The following is a 14992-nucleotide window of genomic DNA, read 5'->3' as shown; positions in this document are numbered from 1 at the left end:
ACAAAGGGCGAGCCACCAAGCCCTCCCAACAGCACAGATGCGCCTCAGAAACGTACCACTGAATTAAAAAGATCAGACAGACAGGGGCGCCTGGGTGGCTCAGTCGGTTAAGCGGCCAACTCTTGATCTCGGCTCAGGTCGTGATCTCCTAGTTCATGTGTTTGAGTCCTGCACTGGGCTCTGTGCTGACAGTGCAGAGCCTGCTTGGGATTCTGTCTCTCCCTCTCTCTCTGCCCCTCCCTGCTTGTGCTTTCTCTCTCTCTCTCAAAATAAATAGGGGCGCCTGGGTGGCTCAGTCATGATCTCACACTTAATGAGTTGGAGCCCTGCATTGGGTTCTGTGCTCACAACATGCAGACTGCTTGGGATTCTCTCTTTCCCTCTGTCTCTGTCCTCCTTGGCTTGCTCTCTCTCTTTCTCTCTCTCAAAAAATAAATAAATATCAAAATTAAAAACAATTTTAAAATAAACATATATATACATATATATGTTTATTAAGAGACCAGAAAGAAAAGGAACCTACTGTGTGTCTCCATCTATACAAAAGTTCAAAACCAGATGACAGTAGGGATCGGAGCAGTGGCTTCTCTTGGGGCGGAAGGCAGGAGTGACTGGAGGGCCGTGGGGGGTGCTTCTGGGCTGGTGGAGGTGGTCCATACCCCGATCTTGCGGGCGGTCCCACGAGGGTATGCATCTGTAAAACATATTCCCTTTATGAAGGGAACGTGGAGGGGCCGAACGAGCTCCCCGCTCAAGTTCACGCACTGGCCAGAGAGAAAGCGTAGGACGTGAACCTAGTTCTGTCTGACTCTCACATCCGTGCCTCTTTTCTTTGCCTCGGATCACTCCCAGGCACAGAGTCAGGGCTTCCTGGGCACCCCGGGCTCCGTCAGGGTGTTGAAGGCTAATTTTGCATTCACTCCATTTCCAGAACATGTTCACATCCAGGCTCACATTTTCTCATTGCCTGAAGGCTGCTGAGCACACACAATAGAGATGTCTGTGCTAATCACACCCATTTCACAGACGGTAAAACAGAGGCCCCAGTCACATCCTCCAGATGACTGGATCCATAGTACTTGTGAGGTCCCCGTGGAAAGCACCTGAAGCCTGAAGTCAAGCAAATCACATCCAGCTGAGAATCCCAGCTGGGGGCCCAGACCAGCCACCACTCTCTGTCTCAGTTTTCTCATCTGCCGAGTGGGCATCACACTCTGACCTCCACAGGGTAAACTGCGAGTATTAAAATGAAGAAGGGTCTGTAAAGGGTGTAGCGCTGGGCTTGGCCCGTCTCTCTTTCCCTGACTTCTTTGCTCCCCTTGCGATTCCGGCTTCCTTGGTCTTTGCTTGGAGAACAGGGTGACCTCTGAGCTTTCCTGCAGCTTTAAGATTCTATGATTTATCGCACTTTATGCAAATGTCGATTAGGCACTCAGCTCTGCACACCACAGAGAAACAGGAGGGGGGATGGCTGGTGTGGTCCCTAATTCCAAATGGGGAACAATAATGTTGGTGGGGAAGTGACACGGGGCAGGTCGGCTGCCCCTGCCTCTCCCGACACACCCTGGGGACACAGTTCTCTCCTGTTCCCCTGCTCGTGCAGGATCTGGACGCACCGGTGAAGCCTGCAGGGGGTGGCCTTGCACAGGGGACCTGGGCTTTGGGGAGTCCTCCCCGGGGACGGCCACTCCTCCGTAGCTGGCCTTTATTGAATGCCCTACTCCATACGAGCCTATAAAACCAAGAGAAGAAACAAAGCCTTCACCTCACAAAGCTACATAAAAATAACCTTAAAACGGGCATCCATAAACGTGGGGCTGGTAATTATCCGGATCTAGTTAACCATGCAACAAAATGGAATAAACGCAGCCCCATTAACCTTATTTTAAAAGCACTCTTCGGTGATTCATGTTTATTACGCCGTTAACATTTAAAAGAGTGGACGCCCACCACCATGCCTGCTGCAGAACCCGGTACAGAAGAAGTCACACACTTTGGAAGACAGCGGAGTAGATCCAGCGAAATTCATTTCTCTCTTGTCAGCCCCTGCCCCGAAAGACCTCAGTGCTCCTTCCCCGCTTCCGCTTACAAGCATTTACTGAGCACCTGCTATGTCTGGGGCGCGTGGAGAAGTGCTGGGGATACAGTAGTGAGCGAAACAGCAACCGGCCCAGAGAGCTGAAGGTCTGATTGGGCAAGACCAGGAGGCGGGGAGGGCGGGAGGAGCAATCCAGTCACTTCTATGGTGACCCAGGCCCCAGGCCAAAATCTCCCCAGGGGCGACTTCAGAACTAGAAAGCCTGGTCCTTATCACTCTTTTCTTTCCCGGCTTTTAGCATTTGTCCAATAGCAAGCCTGCTAACCCAGGAAGGCAGCAAAATGCTGATCTCCTACGTTATGTCTTTGCATTTATTAACTGGCCACCCGCTGTAGAAAGGAGTCGTGCCTTCTCTTCTGCGTATCCATCTATCGATTAGGATGGATTCCCGTTTAGTCAGCGGCCTGTAATCCATTACTAAGGTCAGAAAAAAAAATGATGGGAAGCTGTTGGGGAGGAAATAAACAGATGTCTGGGAGAAACTCAGGAAACGTGACACCTAAAGGCGATGCGTGGTCCTGAATTGAGGGTAGTGTGTGTGAGATTGGGCTTGTTCTCAGGGTGTCCTCGCTGAACTATTTAACAGTTGGGTGACCAACCGTGCCACCTCGCTCCTGGCTCCGAGAGGCTTCCCAGGGCGTGGGATCCTAGCGCCACAACTAGGAAAATCTGAGGCAGACCAGGACAATTGGTCACTCCAGACAGGTGGGTCAGGACTGCCGCTTACCTCAGATGGTGCAGAGAAAAAGCACACACACACATATACGTGTGTGTGTGTGTGTGTGTGTGTGTGTGTAGTTAGTTTACTTAGTTATATAGTCATATGATATATATAGTGTATTTATCTATCTAATATATATAGTGCATATAGTGATGTGTGTATATATATAATCATGTATATCATATACATCATACATCATATATATAGCATGTACATCCACCTAATCTACTATCTATCTATCTGGTGTATATATAATGTATGCAGTGATATTACAGTGTACATCTACCTAACAAACCACCTATCTGTCTGTCTATCTATCTATCTATCCAAAGGCATATACACGAATATAAAAACTTGGTAAGAAATTCCAGCAATGTGAGAAAGGGCTTACACCTGGTGAATCTGGTTACAAGTTAACAGAAATCCTCTGTACTTGGGTTAGTCCCAAGGACTACTTTGCTGTAACAAAGCATTCACACCTGAGAAGCTCGGAACAGAAATGTACCATCTCACACTCTGGAGGCTGCAAGTCCAAGATCTGGAAGTTGCCAGGGCCATGCTCCCTCCGCAGCCTGGAGGGAAGGCTCCTTCCTTGCCCCTCCAGCCCCCGGTGTCCCCAGATGCTCGCTGGCTTGTGGCCTGCACATGGCGTCTCCCTGTGTCTCCACACGGTCCTCCGTCTCCGCGTGCCTTTCCCGTGTCCCGATTTCCCTTTTCCATGAGGACACCAGGCGTGTCGGATTGGAACCCATCCTACACCTCATCTTAACCTGTTTGCCTCTGTAAAGACCCGATTTCTAATACGGTCACATTCAAGGTCCTGGGGGGTGGACTTCAATATCTCTTTTTGGGGGCAGGGGGTACAGTTCACCTCGTATCAGTAGTATTCCAGCAACTGTTCTACAACGTGAAATGATGTCAGCATAAAAAGCTATAAAAGTTACACAGATTGGAAGACACCCTTTGCCCTTTCTAGTAGTCCAGGGAGCCCCCACTCATAGGGTAAGTAAGTGTCCACAGCCCTGCATGCCCTTGACCCTAGGAAGTGAGGCCCCAGGCTGGGCGGTTCAGGAGACACTGATAAAGGGACTATGTCCAAGGATGGAGAGCCACAGGGGCGGGTCATGGTGGGGACCTGCCATCCCGGGGTCTGGAGGAGGGGGGGAGGGGAGGGTCCCCGACAGGTGCTCTGTCCACAGCTTGCTCGCGGTATCCCTGCAGGAAGGAAGCTGGAGGGATCAATACGCCCACCTCAGACTTCTCCCAGCCCTCCCCCACTACTGGCTCCCCAGTGTCTAATGAGCCTGACGTCCGTGATGCCGTCAGAGACACAAGGTGATTGTCCCGGGCACTGAGCACCGTGGGGCAAGGTAGAGAGTGGGCAGGGGTCATAGAGCTTGCCACGCCTGACTCTCGGCCATGGACACTTCCACTTCCCCCGCCCACCAGATGCCCCACTCCCTCCCCATTTCCCACCTTGACCTTCACTCCTAACAACCTACCCCACTCTTCCCCAGCCCTTCGTAAAGTCAACAGCTTGATACTGTGGCCCCGTTCAGAGCGAGGGCAGGGACCCTGTGTCTGCTTTGTTCCCCACTGCGCCCCCTGCAGTCGGGGGCCCACACACAGTAGATGTGCAGTAAGAGCGTTTGATTAACTAACAGAATAAAAGGAAAAGGCTTGGAAGTGACTCAAAGCAAATGGTAAAATGGGGACCCAGATGTCCCAATGCCCACACCAGTGCCTGCAGCACCCCTGCCTCAACGCCTTCAATTTCAGAAGGTGCACTTGGGGTTCCCTTTAAAAAGCACTCTCTGCAGACGGGCTTGCGGAGTGATTCAGACAGCGACTTCTAGGAAGAGGTGGATATGCTGTCCTTTTCTTTAATAAAAGGCGAGGTGATGAAGGACCTGGATGGCTCAGTCAGTGAAGCATCTGACTCTTGGTTTCAGCTGAGGTCACAATCTCACGGTTCATGAGATTAAACCCTACAGTGGGCTCTGTGCTGACAGCGTGGACTCTGCTTGGGATTGTCTCCCTCTCTCCCTCTGCGCCCCCACCCCCTAGCGCTCTCTTGGCCCCTCCCCCCCAAAATAAGTAAACATCTTTTTTAAAAGAAAATAAATAAATAAAAGGCAAGGTGTTTATGGGTCTAAACTCAGGCGCGGTTTGAGCATCTCCCAAGAGAAGAAATCAGCACATTCTTGGGAAGGGAAGTGGAAAGCAAAGGTTGCCATGTAGGCGAATCTAGAATATATATGAGCGACAAGGACAGGAAGTCTTTAACTGAAGGATACTTAGAATTTATAAACATGCAGATGCTCAAATTCTCACTTCTTTCTGTCTATAGAATCAGACATGTACATGTCAGGGAAAGTTCACCAATCCGTGTGAAATGCACAGTGTAGATTTGGTTCTTAATCCTTAATGTATAATTTATTTTTTTTTAATATTTTCATTTATTTCTAGGAGAGAGAGAGACAGCATGAGCAGGGGAGGGTCAGAGAGAGAGGGAGACACAGACTCAGAAACAGGCTCCAGGCTCTGAGCTGGCAGTTAGCACAGAGCCCAACACGGGGCTCGAACCCACCAACCGCGAGATCATGACCCCCTAAGCAAAAATCGGACCCTTAACCGACTAAGCCACCCAGGCGCCCCAATCCTTAATGTATAATTTAAAATACTGAGGGGCGTCTGGGTGGCTCAGTCAGTTGAGCGTCCAACTTTGGCTCAGGTCATGATCTCACGGTTCGTGGGTTTGAGCCCCGCATCGGGCTCTGTGCTGACAGCTCAGAGTCTGGAGCCTGTTTCAGATTCTGTGTCTCCCTCTCTCTCTGCCCCTCTCCCACTCATGCTCTGTCTCTCTCTCTTTCTCAAAAATAAATAAACATTAAAAAAAATAATGGCCCCTGAGACTTCTGAGTCTATACTTCTCCTGTCTCTTCTTGTTTACCTCCTCCTTGAAACATTCCCTTAAGAACCACCCAGGCACACACCACTGGGTAGCCCTACCCCCAGACACATTCAGACTCTGGGGGGAACACAGTCCAGCAGAGGTGGCTAAAATGTGATCACGTTATAGTCACTACAGAGCAGACAGAAGGCAATTCAGACTTATTTTATAAGAGCCACACGCCCAGGTGAGGAGGGAAGATCTTACAAGAAGGATGCAGAATTAGGAATCCAGTCTTTAGCTACTTCTCAAGGGGGGAACTGATTCAGGAAAAATTATTGTTTGGTGTTCATACCATCAGGTATATGATTGATGGGGGCTTGGACCTCTGTGGATGCACCGTTTTGCTATCTCAGGGGGAAACCATCCATGCATGATGGAGATGGTACCCATCACGCTGACCCGTGTCCAGTCCCATTTCACATGACTAAAGGGGCTCGTGCAGAAATCCCGGGTCTCCTGAGAGGTAGACCCGGGAGAAGAAAACACTCCCGCTGACGAGCTGCAGTCATGAGAGGTTGGCTTGAACTCATTCAGCCCGTAGAACCAACGTCCTGCCTACGAAACGCGGGGGAGAGGGAGCACACGCCAAATGACACCACTAGGAAGCCACCAGACCAACTTAGAAGGACAGGCATTCTTCAAAGCTGGTTTGGGAGATCTGTTTAGCAGCAAAAAGGGGTTTTGAATATCGACTGCTTATTAGATAAGAGGACATGGGAATGTGGAGATCACAAACCGAAAATGCAGATGACAAAGCCTGGGTGGGACAGATGATTTCACTTTGGTAAAAAATAAATGGACAAATAGATGACAGACCAACACACACACACACACACACACACATATTTTACTTCTACCAATTTTATACCTACTCATCTTCCACGTCTCAAATGTATCACTTTCTATGGGGTTCACTCCTTGACCCTCCCCCCAGGCTTAGCCACAGGACCGGTCCTTCACTTTCCTAGCACGTTGTATAGTAGTTTATTTAAATCCATTTAAATGTATAATTCATCACTTGGTCATGAAGACAATTCGATGTCTCATTCATTTCCACAGCCCTACATCTTAGGACAGAGCTTAACACAGAGCTATTGGTCAAGAAATACTAGCCACCTTGGGGCGCCTGGGTGGCTCGGTCAGCTGGGTCTCTCACTTCAGCGCAGGTCATGATCTCATGACTCATGGGTTCAAGCCCCGCGTAGGGCTCTCTGCTGACAGCTCAGAGCCTGGAGCCTGCCTCAGATTCTGTGTCTCCCCCTCTCTCTGCCCCTCCCCTGCTCACGCTCTGTGTCTCTCTTTCTCTCAAAAACAAACATTTAAAAATTTTTAAAGAAATAGTAGCTGCCTAAATGAATGAATGATTGTTTAAACAAATTGATTCGGGAGAAATCCTGACTCAAGTTTTTCCTTCTTTAATTCTGATCAAAACAGGGATTATAGAAACCGTTAGCAATGATTAAGGACTTGCTGCATGCCTGGAGCACGGGCAACAATTAGACATGCATGATCTTGCCGAATACCATCAGCAACCACGAGATGCGTATTGGTAATTGATCCATTTTGCGGAAGAGAAAATGGAGGAGCTTAAACAAGTCTCAATTTCTAATGAACAAGCTGGTTTTTTGCAGCTCAGTTCACCTCTCTGAGTCTCAGCGCGCAGAAGGTTTAGCAGCCCATGCGTACAACGCAAAACCCAGCCCATCTCTGAGGCGTCTGTGTCTATGAAACAGAATGATGCCAGCGACACTTCATGGCTGTTAAGTCGGTGATTTCTGCCCGGTACCTAGCAAGCGTCACTACACACTTGGATGGGGGCTCCCCGGGCTTGAAAATTTCGAAGCAGGATCCCTGGGGGACGCCTGTGCTTTGAAATTCCATGGAGAGATAGCCATGAATCCCCCCCCAAAGATTCCGGCACACAGGCAGGTTGGCTTCCCGCCGTCCGGCCCCGTCATGCAGGGAGGCGCTGGGCATCGCCACCGAGTCGGCGAGCCCAAGTGCCAACACTGCCTGGCGCAGAAGGGCCCTCCCGCTGACCTCGCTGAAAAGATCAGTAAATTCAGCAGCCAGTGAGTCTGGCTCTCCCACTCGCTGCCCCTAAATCTCTGTCGAAATGGCAGGACTCTGGCTCAGCTGCCCCGTCTGGGCCCGTTCGCTCCATCTCAGAGCAGAGCGGTGCCAGGGACCTCCCCGAGGTTGGCCGGGACTTTAGTTTTCCCACCCAGGGGCCGTCTCAGGAGCAGCTTCCCCTTTACTGCCTGACTCAGCGTTGCTCAGACACAAGCCACAAGCACCGGGGGGCCTGGAGGGGACCCCAGAGTCCCCGAGCACTAAGTTGCCTCGGCCGGCTTAGCTCAGCTGTGCAGGTCGGCCCGCTGGGGTAACGTTCCAGGTGCCCAGCTGTCCCTGGGGCCTCGGGGAACGGGCTTCCAAAGAAACAGACAGTGCAGTCGGGTGGCCCTGGGTCAGAACTAGGGCCAGGATGCCTTGGACAGGCCCCTTCCTCCTCCAGCCTCAGTTTCCTCATCTTTACATCGGGATAACACCGATCCCCCTCGCCAGGGTATTCTGAGGATTAAATGATTCATGGATTCTTGCTGTAACAAGTAGGAAGTGCCTACTATATACCACACACTGTGATGATGCATCTGACATGCATCATCTTGTTCTCAGAACCAAGATGGAAAGTCAGTTGTTTTTTTTTCCCTCTCATTATTGACAAGTCATAATGAACACTCAGAGAGGTAGAGTAACCTGGCCCAGGTCACACAGCAGAAGGCCTGTCTGACCCCAGAAGCTGAGAGTTTTCCATGCTGTGAAAGCCCTCAGCCAGTCTCCCAGCCACAGCCCACATCCTGCTTCCCTAAGAGCAGGGCACTGGGCACTGCTACGCACATGAGACTCAGGATGCTGAGAGTCCATGCTTACTGGCACCTGGCCATACGTCACCTGCGGCCACATGGATTCCTTCCTTTACGTATTCTACGTATGGTTCCTATTCTGATCATTTGAAGCTGACCTGGACCAGAATAGGAAGCATTTTCAAAACAGGCAAAAGTCTCTGATCCACGGTCCATAGGGAGCCATAGCAGGTCTGTGAGGCCTTGAGGTGATCAAGTTGGTCTGTTTGGAATATGGCTCCAGCTATTGAGATGAAAACAGATGAGGGAGAGAGAGAGAGAGAGAGAGAGAGAGAGAAAGAGAGAGAGAGGGAGAGAGAGAGAGAGAGAGAGAGAGAGAAAGAGAGAGAGAGGGAGAGAAAGAGAGAGAGAGGGAGAGAGAGAAAGAGAGAGGGAGAGAGGGAGAGAAAGAGAGAAAGAGAGAGAGGGAGAGAGAGAGAAGCTGGAGGCAGGAGGGCAGTGTGGAGGCCAGAGCAACAGGGAAAAGTGGGGGCCGAACGCAGCCCTCTGTCCCTTCTCACCTCCCAGGACAGGGTGCCCCGCAGACAGCTGCCCTCTGGCCGCACCTCAGCCCCCGGCCCCCTCTCTTCCACCAGCCAGCGAATCCCGGCTCAGAGCCCCTCAGGTCCCCAGGCTTAGAACACTCTGCTCAAGGTGGGTCAGGAGAAACTTCATTCGTTCATGCCTGTATGCATTCATTCAAAAACTAGTTATTGAGTGCCACCGAGCACAGAACGGGACACCCCGAAGGCCAAGCTGAGAATCAGAAACCTGGGGCTCGAGTCCTCCTTCTACCCCGAACCTGTACGAACCCTACCTTCCTACGTCGCCGTGTCCTGCCCTGTAAACGGAGACCGCATCATGGGGCCGCGGTTTGGGGAGACCGTGAGGCTCGGCGGAAGCTGCCGGACGACCCATCCCGAGGGCTCGGCAGTTGGGGTGGGGGAGTGTGGGCCCCGGGAGACGGAGCTGTGGGTCTAAGTCTGGGGCGACCTTGCCCCCGGGAATGTTGGAGACGTTGTTGGTTTTCACGGCTCTGGGGGCGGTGGGGGTGCTCCTGGCATCTAGTGTTCAGGGGCCAGAGATGCCGCCCCGCAGCCCAGATGCCCAGCACAGCCCCTTCCGCAAAGGATGGCCTGGTCCTAAATGCCCAGAAGCCCAGGACCCGTGGGGCGCTGCGCGCTCTGGGCCACGAAGAAGGGCCCAGGTCCCCGCACTGAGCCCGCCTGCGCAGGGAGCGCCGAGCCCATCCGCCTGCCCGGCCAGACGGCCGCTACCCCTGGGCGGAGGGCGGCGGTGCCCCCACCCCCGAACAGACCGCCCACCCTACTGCGCCACCCCCGGGCGCTCACTCCCTGGCCCACCCCAGCCGGGACAGGAGCGGCCAGCGCGCAGTGCCCACCGCTCTGTGCGAGGCCGGCCGTGCCCGCTGACCGACCCCTCCCCTCTACCTCGCAGGGATCTGCCGCCGTGGCTGAGGCTGCACAACTGTTCCCCACAGCTGCCAGGAGGCCGCCCCTAGCAGCTAGGTGACGGCTTCCTTGTCCTCTCAGGAAGGGCTGCTGGGGACCAGGCCATGGCTCCCAGGGGAGTCGTGTGAGTGAGGGCCGAGCGGCTGGCTCTTCCGGGTGGCATCTCTCTGTCCACTCAGAGTTAACACATCCTGGCCCGTGCCAGCCACCGGGGGCTCAGGACGGAGCCTGGGCGGTGATGACCTTTCTCCTTTATCTCTCCTGTCACTTGGACAGAGCCAGGGGCACACAACTGGGCCCCAACTGGTGCACAACACCCTTTCTCAGAGGCCTGGAAACTGAGCCTGCCTGAGGCTACCTCCCCGAGGGAGGACAGTGAGGAAGGCACCTAGTACACAGTACTAGCAGGGCAGACAGTAGGTACTCAGTAAGTACCTACTCAGAGAACAGAAGAATGCATATATGGTGTGTCTGGAGACCCGATTTTTTTATTTTTATTTTTTTACGTTTATTTATTTTTGAGAGACAGAGCATGAATGGGGGAGGGGCAGAGAGAGAGGGAGACACAAAATCAGAAGCAGGCTCCAAGCTCTGAGCTGTCAGAACAGAGCTTGACGCAGAGCCTGAGCCCACAAACCATGAGATCATGACCTGAGCTGAAATCGGAGGCTCAACCAACAGCCCCCCGGGCGCCCCAGGAGACCCGATGTTTAAACTCAGCTCTGCATCTGCCTTGTCACGTGAGGGTAGCTAAGCCACTTTCCGTCTCTGGACCTCAGGATACTGGTCTGTAAAATGAAGCTTATCCTTTACCGCTGAACACATCCTCGAAGGAAGACAGAAGCCTTTGGACTGGAATGGGGAGGGGGCTGGAGCTGAGATGTCTTGGTGACTTCCACCACAAAACCACACTTGTCATTTCTAGTACAACGCTTCTGTTAGCATCCACTCCAGGAAGGTGACGGCAAGCCAGACCTATCACCTGTATCAGTTACCTGTTGCTGCATAACAAATGACCCCAATGTAAACCAAGCTACCTTTGTTACCTCGCAGTGTCTGAGGGTCCGGACTTTAGGGGCTTCGTTGGGTGCTTCTGGCTCAGGGCCTCTCCTATGGCTGTGAGACGGTGAAGTCACCACCATTTATTTTCCAGGTGAAGGACCAGAAAGACCTCACCGCTGGTAAAAGATGGAGTCGGGTTTCATCCTGAGGAACGACGGTCTCTGGGACTTACTACACTGCCTCCCTCGGAGCCAATTACCAAATGAGAAGGGGCATTCGGACCAGGTTCCTGTATGGCATCTTAGCACCAGAGAAAAGCACAGAATCTTCCAGCAAGGGTACTGGAAAGGGCTTTGCAAAGGGAGCTCAGCTTCTGCAGAGCACGTTCCTGCTCGTGTGCCTTCCGGCCCTGACACAGGGGACACAGGGGGTGCATCCTTATCCCCAGCTCACAGGTGATAGAACTGAGCCTCGGCCACCGGGCTGGCACCATCACGGTCTCTCAGTTCCTGAGTAGCCCCCACCCCTCCCTTTGCCCCAACTTCCTTATGATGCCTGATTCATGTCCAGGCCACTTCCCTCAGACTTGTCCATCTGGGGGTCCTGCATTCCATGGGACAGCCTCACTGAGTAATCCCAACCCCAACCCAGGCCCTCAAGGTACCCCTTACTCCTTTGGGCATCCCGTCACCTGACTACGTACGTGTGTATATGCATATATACACAGGGGACCTTTCCAGTGTCGAAGATGGGCTTAGCCAGGCTTCTATGTATGCATCCGCTGAGACCATTTTGTTAGATGCCTGCATGACCGGGGGCTTACCAATCAAGGAGGGAGCCTGTGCACAGAGGACAGGAAGGGGTTTCCCATTGGTGGTCCCATTGCTATCTCTTTGGAGAAGTCTTAAGCCCCTAATCACTTTTATTAATCTCACAGCAATCTTTCCAACACTGGCTACATCCTTCTTATCTTGGTTAAGCATTTTGGTGAACTTAGAGCTTCTTGTCACTTAGGGATTTTTTTTTGCTTCTGCTTAAGGCATCTGCTCTTACACATTCTCTCTCTCTCTCCCTTACCCCCTTCCTTCTTCCCTCCCTCCAGCTAGGCTGTTAGAATCCAAAAACCCTTCAGAGCAAGGAGGAATCTCCAAGACCACCTAGCAGACATTTCTCATTTTACAGCTGGGAGAGTCAGGGCTCTGGGATGGCACTGGCCTCATTGGAGGGCGCGCCACAGGTACAGGTGAGTACACACAAGTCCGTGGGGAATGACAGGCCCCTGTAGGTGTGAGCACTTAACTGGCATCATCCTTGTTCCGCGCAAATGCCACTCAGGTGGGTTCAGCCATTAGCTCCACTTTCGAGATGAGGAAACTGAGGCAGAACAAAGGAAACCACTGGCCTCCAGACGCAGCCTGTGAGAGGTGCCCTGGGAGACTGGAAGGCAGGCAGCTGGACTTCAGCGCAAGAGTTTCTAACCGCTGTGCTAGTGGGGATCGCTGTCCCCTCTGACCCCTCCAGGGGCAGAGGGCTGCTGCGCAAATGGGGGCAAAGCAGGTGCCTTTTCAAATGAAATAAAGTGTTGAAGGCTTTAAACTTTTTTTAAGGTTTGTTTATTTATTTTGAAAGAGGGAGGTCACAGCGGGGAAGGGGCAGAGAGAGAGAGAGAGAGAATCCCAAGCAGGCTCCGCACTGCCAGCTCAGAGCCCGACGTGGGGCTCAAACTCACAAACCTTGAAATCATGACCTGAGCCAAAATCAGGAGTCAGGCACTTAACCGGCAGAGGCCCCAGGTGCCCCCAGCATTGAGGGCTCTAGTTGTGGCCGTTGCCCCTCTCTTGGGCTGGGAGCTCTGAGCCCCTGGATGGGGTTCCCACAGCTCAACACAGGGTCTTCTTACCCAGCGGGGCCAGTGACGGTGAGCTCTGCCCCTGACCTTCAGCAGGGCGCAACGGGACCAGCCGGGCGTCCTTCTGACTCACAGCAGCGGCCACCGCCCCTTCGCTCCCATTTAGGTTTCACTTCCTTCATTTCTCAGCTGGAAAGAGGTGCCTGCAAATAGCCATCAGCTCCAGAGGGCTTTCCGGAAATGAAATAGAATGTGGGAAGCCAAGATGAAAAACCCATCAAAGGACCCCACTGGGGAAAGCGGGGTTTGGAATGGAAGGGCGCCCAGATGCCCCTCTCCCCACCCACTCTGGAAGCTCAGAAGCAATGGGGGTCTCAGACACTCAAGCCCGATCTTCTGTGTGTCCCCCAAATCCGATCTTCTGTAAGCTGGCGAGCATCGCCTGTCCTCTGCGCCCCGTGTGAAGGGAGAGGCTCGCAACCCCAGAGGACTGCCCTCAAACTCTTCCAGGACCAGCAGAGGCACAAACACGGGATCCTGATGCTCACTCTTTCCTCCGAGTCCCTCCTGACTCATGTGCCTCTCCCTTCAGCTCCCAGCTCCTCTGTTCTCTCCTGCCCACCTCTTCCCCTCTTTGTCTGCCTGACAAGTGGCTGGTGAGGGTGAAGATGGAAACCCAACTGCAGAACTTAGAAAATAAAAATACCCCGGTTGGCTTTATTAATCTCCTGAAATATGCTCTCCAACCGCTGCCAAGCTGAAAGGGCTCGTGTTTCCCCCCAGAACATCGTAAAAAAAAAAAAAAAAAAAAAAGGTAGAAATGTTTACAAGGATGACTGGGGAAAAGTGCAGTAGATCTTTCTGGTAATGTACAAGGTGATGCAGTAATTGCTATGGAAACTAGTCATTATAATTCAATAAAATGAGAGGGGGGGAAAGTTAAGTTCATTGTGTTACTTGTGGCTCCACAGTCACGTTCTTTACATATATTAGCATAAAATCAAGCTCCCACTTTTATTCACCGGGTTTTTGCCCGCTCTGCCTTCACAAAAGAGAGTGTAGGGTTCAGTATGGATGGAGCCCGAAAGAGGAGAAAAAAATTCACTTCGCAAGAAATCTCTGTGGTTTGTTTTTGGGTTGGTTTTTTTTTTTTTTTTTTGGCCTCCGCCCCTCACCTCTCCGCTCCCCACCCGAGTAAAATATTGAACGTCTCTGCATAATGGGCATGCAGGTTCCGGCCGAGTCTACAGCTCGGGCAGGAGGACTTTGGCCCAGTGCCTTGAGGAATACGCTTCTCTCCACGGGCCCTGCGGTGGGGTGGGAAGCGCGTCTTCGTCCAGGAGAGATGCAACTTGACAAATGAATGGAAGTCTGTGCGGTCAGGTGCCTACTACACATGAGAAGTCCCAGCATCTTGGGGAGACGGTCGGAGGGGGCAGGCTCCCGTGAGACTTCAAGGGGTGCTGGGGGTGCGGGGGACGCACCCCCCCCCGCAGGAGTCCCCCGCCTGGTTCCCCCACTGGGGGGAACCCCCACTGGATGCCATGCTAACCTATTTGGAAAGTGGATCCGAAGGCAAGGCAGTTGAGATTCCACAAGCGGAAGGCAGGATGCCCTCTGGCTCAGAGACCTAGTTCTGGCGAAGGGAGATGAGGGAGTACTTCTAAGGGCCTGATGCCGGGCAAAGCGTGCTGGAGACTTGAGTAGTAAGATAAGATCAGTACCCGCCTCTTTACCAGGAGCTTGCGCACGTCTACGTCACCGGAGCCCAGAGACAGGGGCCCAGAGTTAGAAGGGCGCGGCCTCTCGGCGAGTCGGTTCATCTCTTCGAGCCTCCGCAATTGCGCAAGCGGCTTAACCATCGTCTCTGGGCTCCAGACCCGCTCTTTGAGTCTCTGTCTTTGGGGCCCAGGGCTGGGAGCCTGCGCAAGGCTTCTCTGCTTTGCCCGCTGGGTGTGTGCTGGCCTCTGCCCATAGGGGGCGCTAGCGGG

General features: G+C 52.7%; 1 long non-coding RNA gene across 1 annotated transcript; it reads left to right on the top strand.

The window, feature by feature from the left end:
• The first annotated feature begins 11548 nt into the window (after positions 1–11548).
• LOC120226999 lies at positions 11549–12717 on the top strand. The gene is made up of 3 exons (XR_005527140.1): positions 11549–11607; positions 12255–12395; positions 12488–12717. It is a non-coding gene; the product is annotated as an uncharacterized LOC120226999 (long non-coding RNA).
• Positions 12718–14992: the final 2275 nt, after the last annotated feature.

Source organism: Hyaena hyaena, unplaced genomic scaffold (assembly GCF_003009895.1).
Source record: "Hyaena hyaena isolate Hyena2069 unplaced genomic scaffold, ASM300989v1 scaffold_19, whole genome shotgun sequence".
Classification (NCBI taxonomy): Eukaryota; Metazoa; Chordata; class Mammalia; order Carnivora; family Hyaenidae; genus Hyaena; species Hyaena hyaena.
Note: the sequence above shows the minus strand (reverse complement) of the source record. Positions and strands in the feature narration are given on the sequence as shown.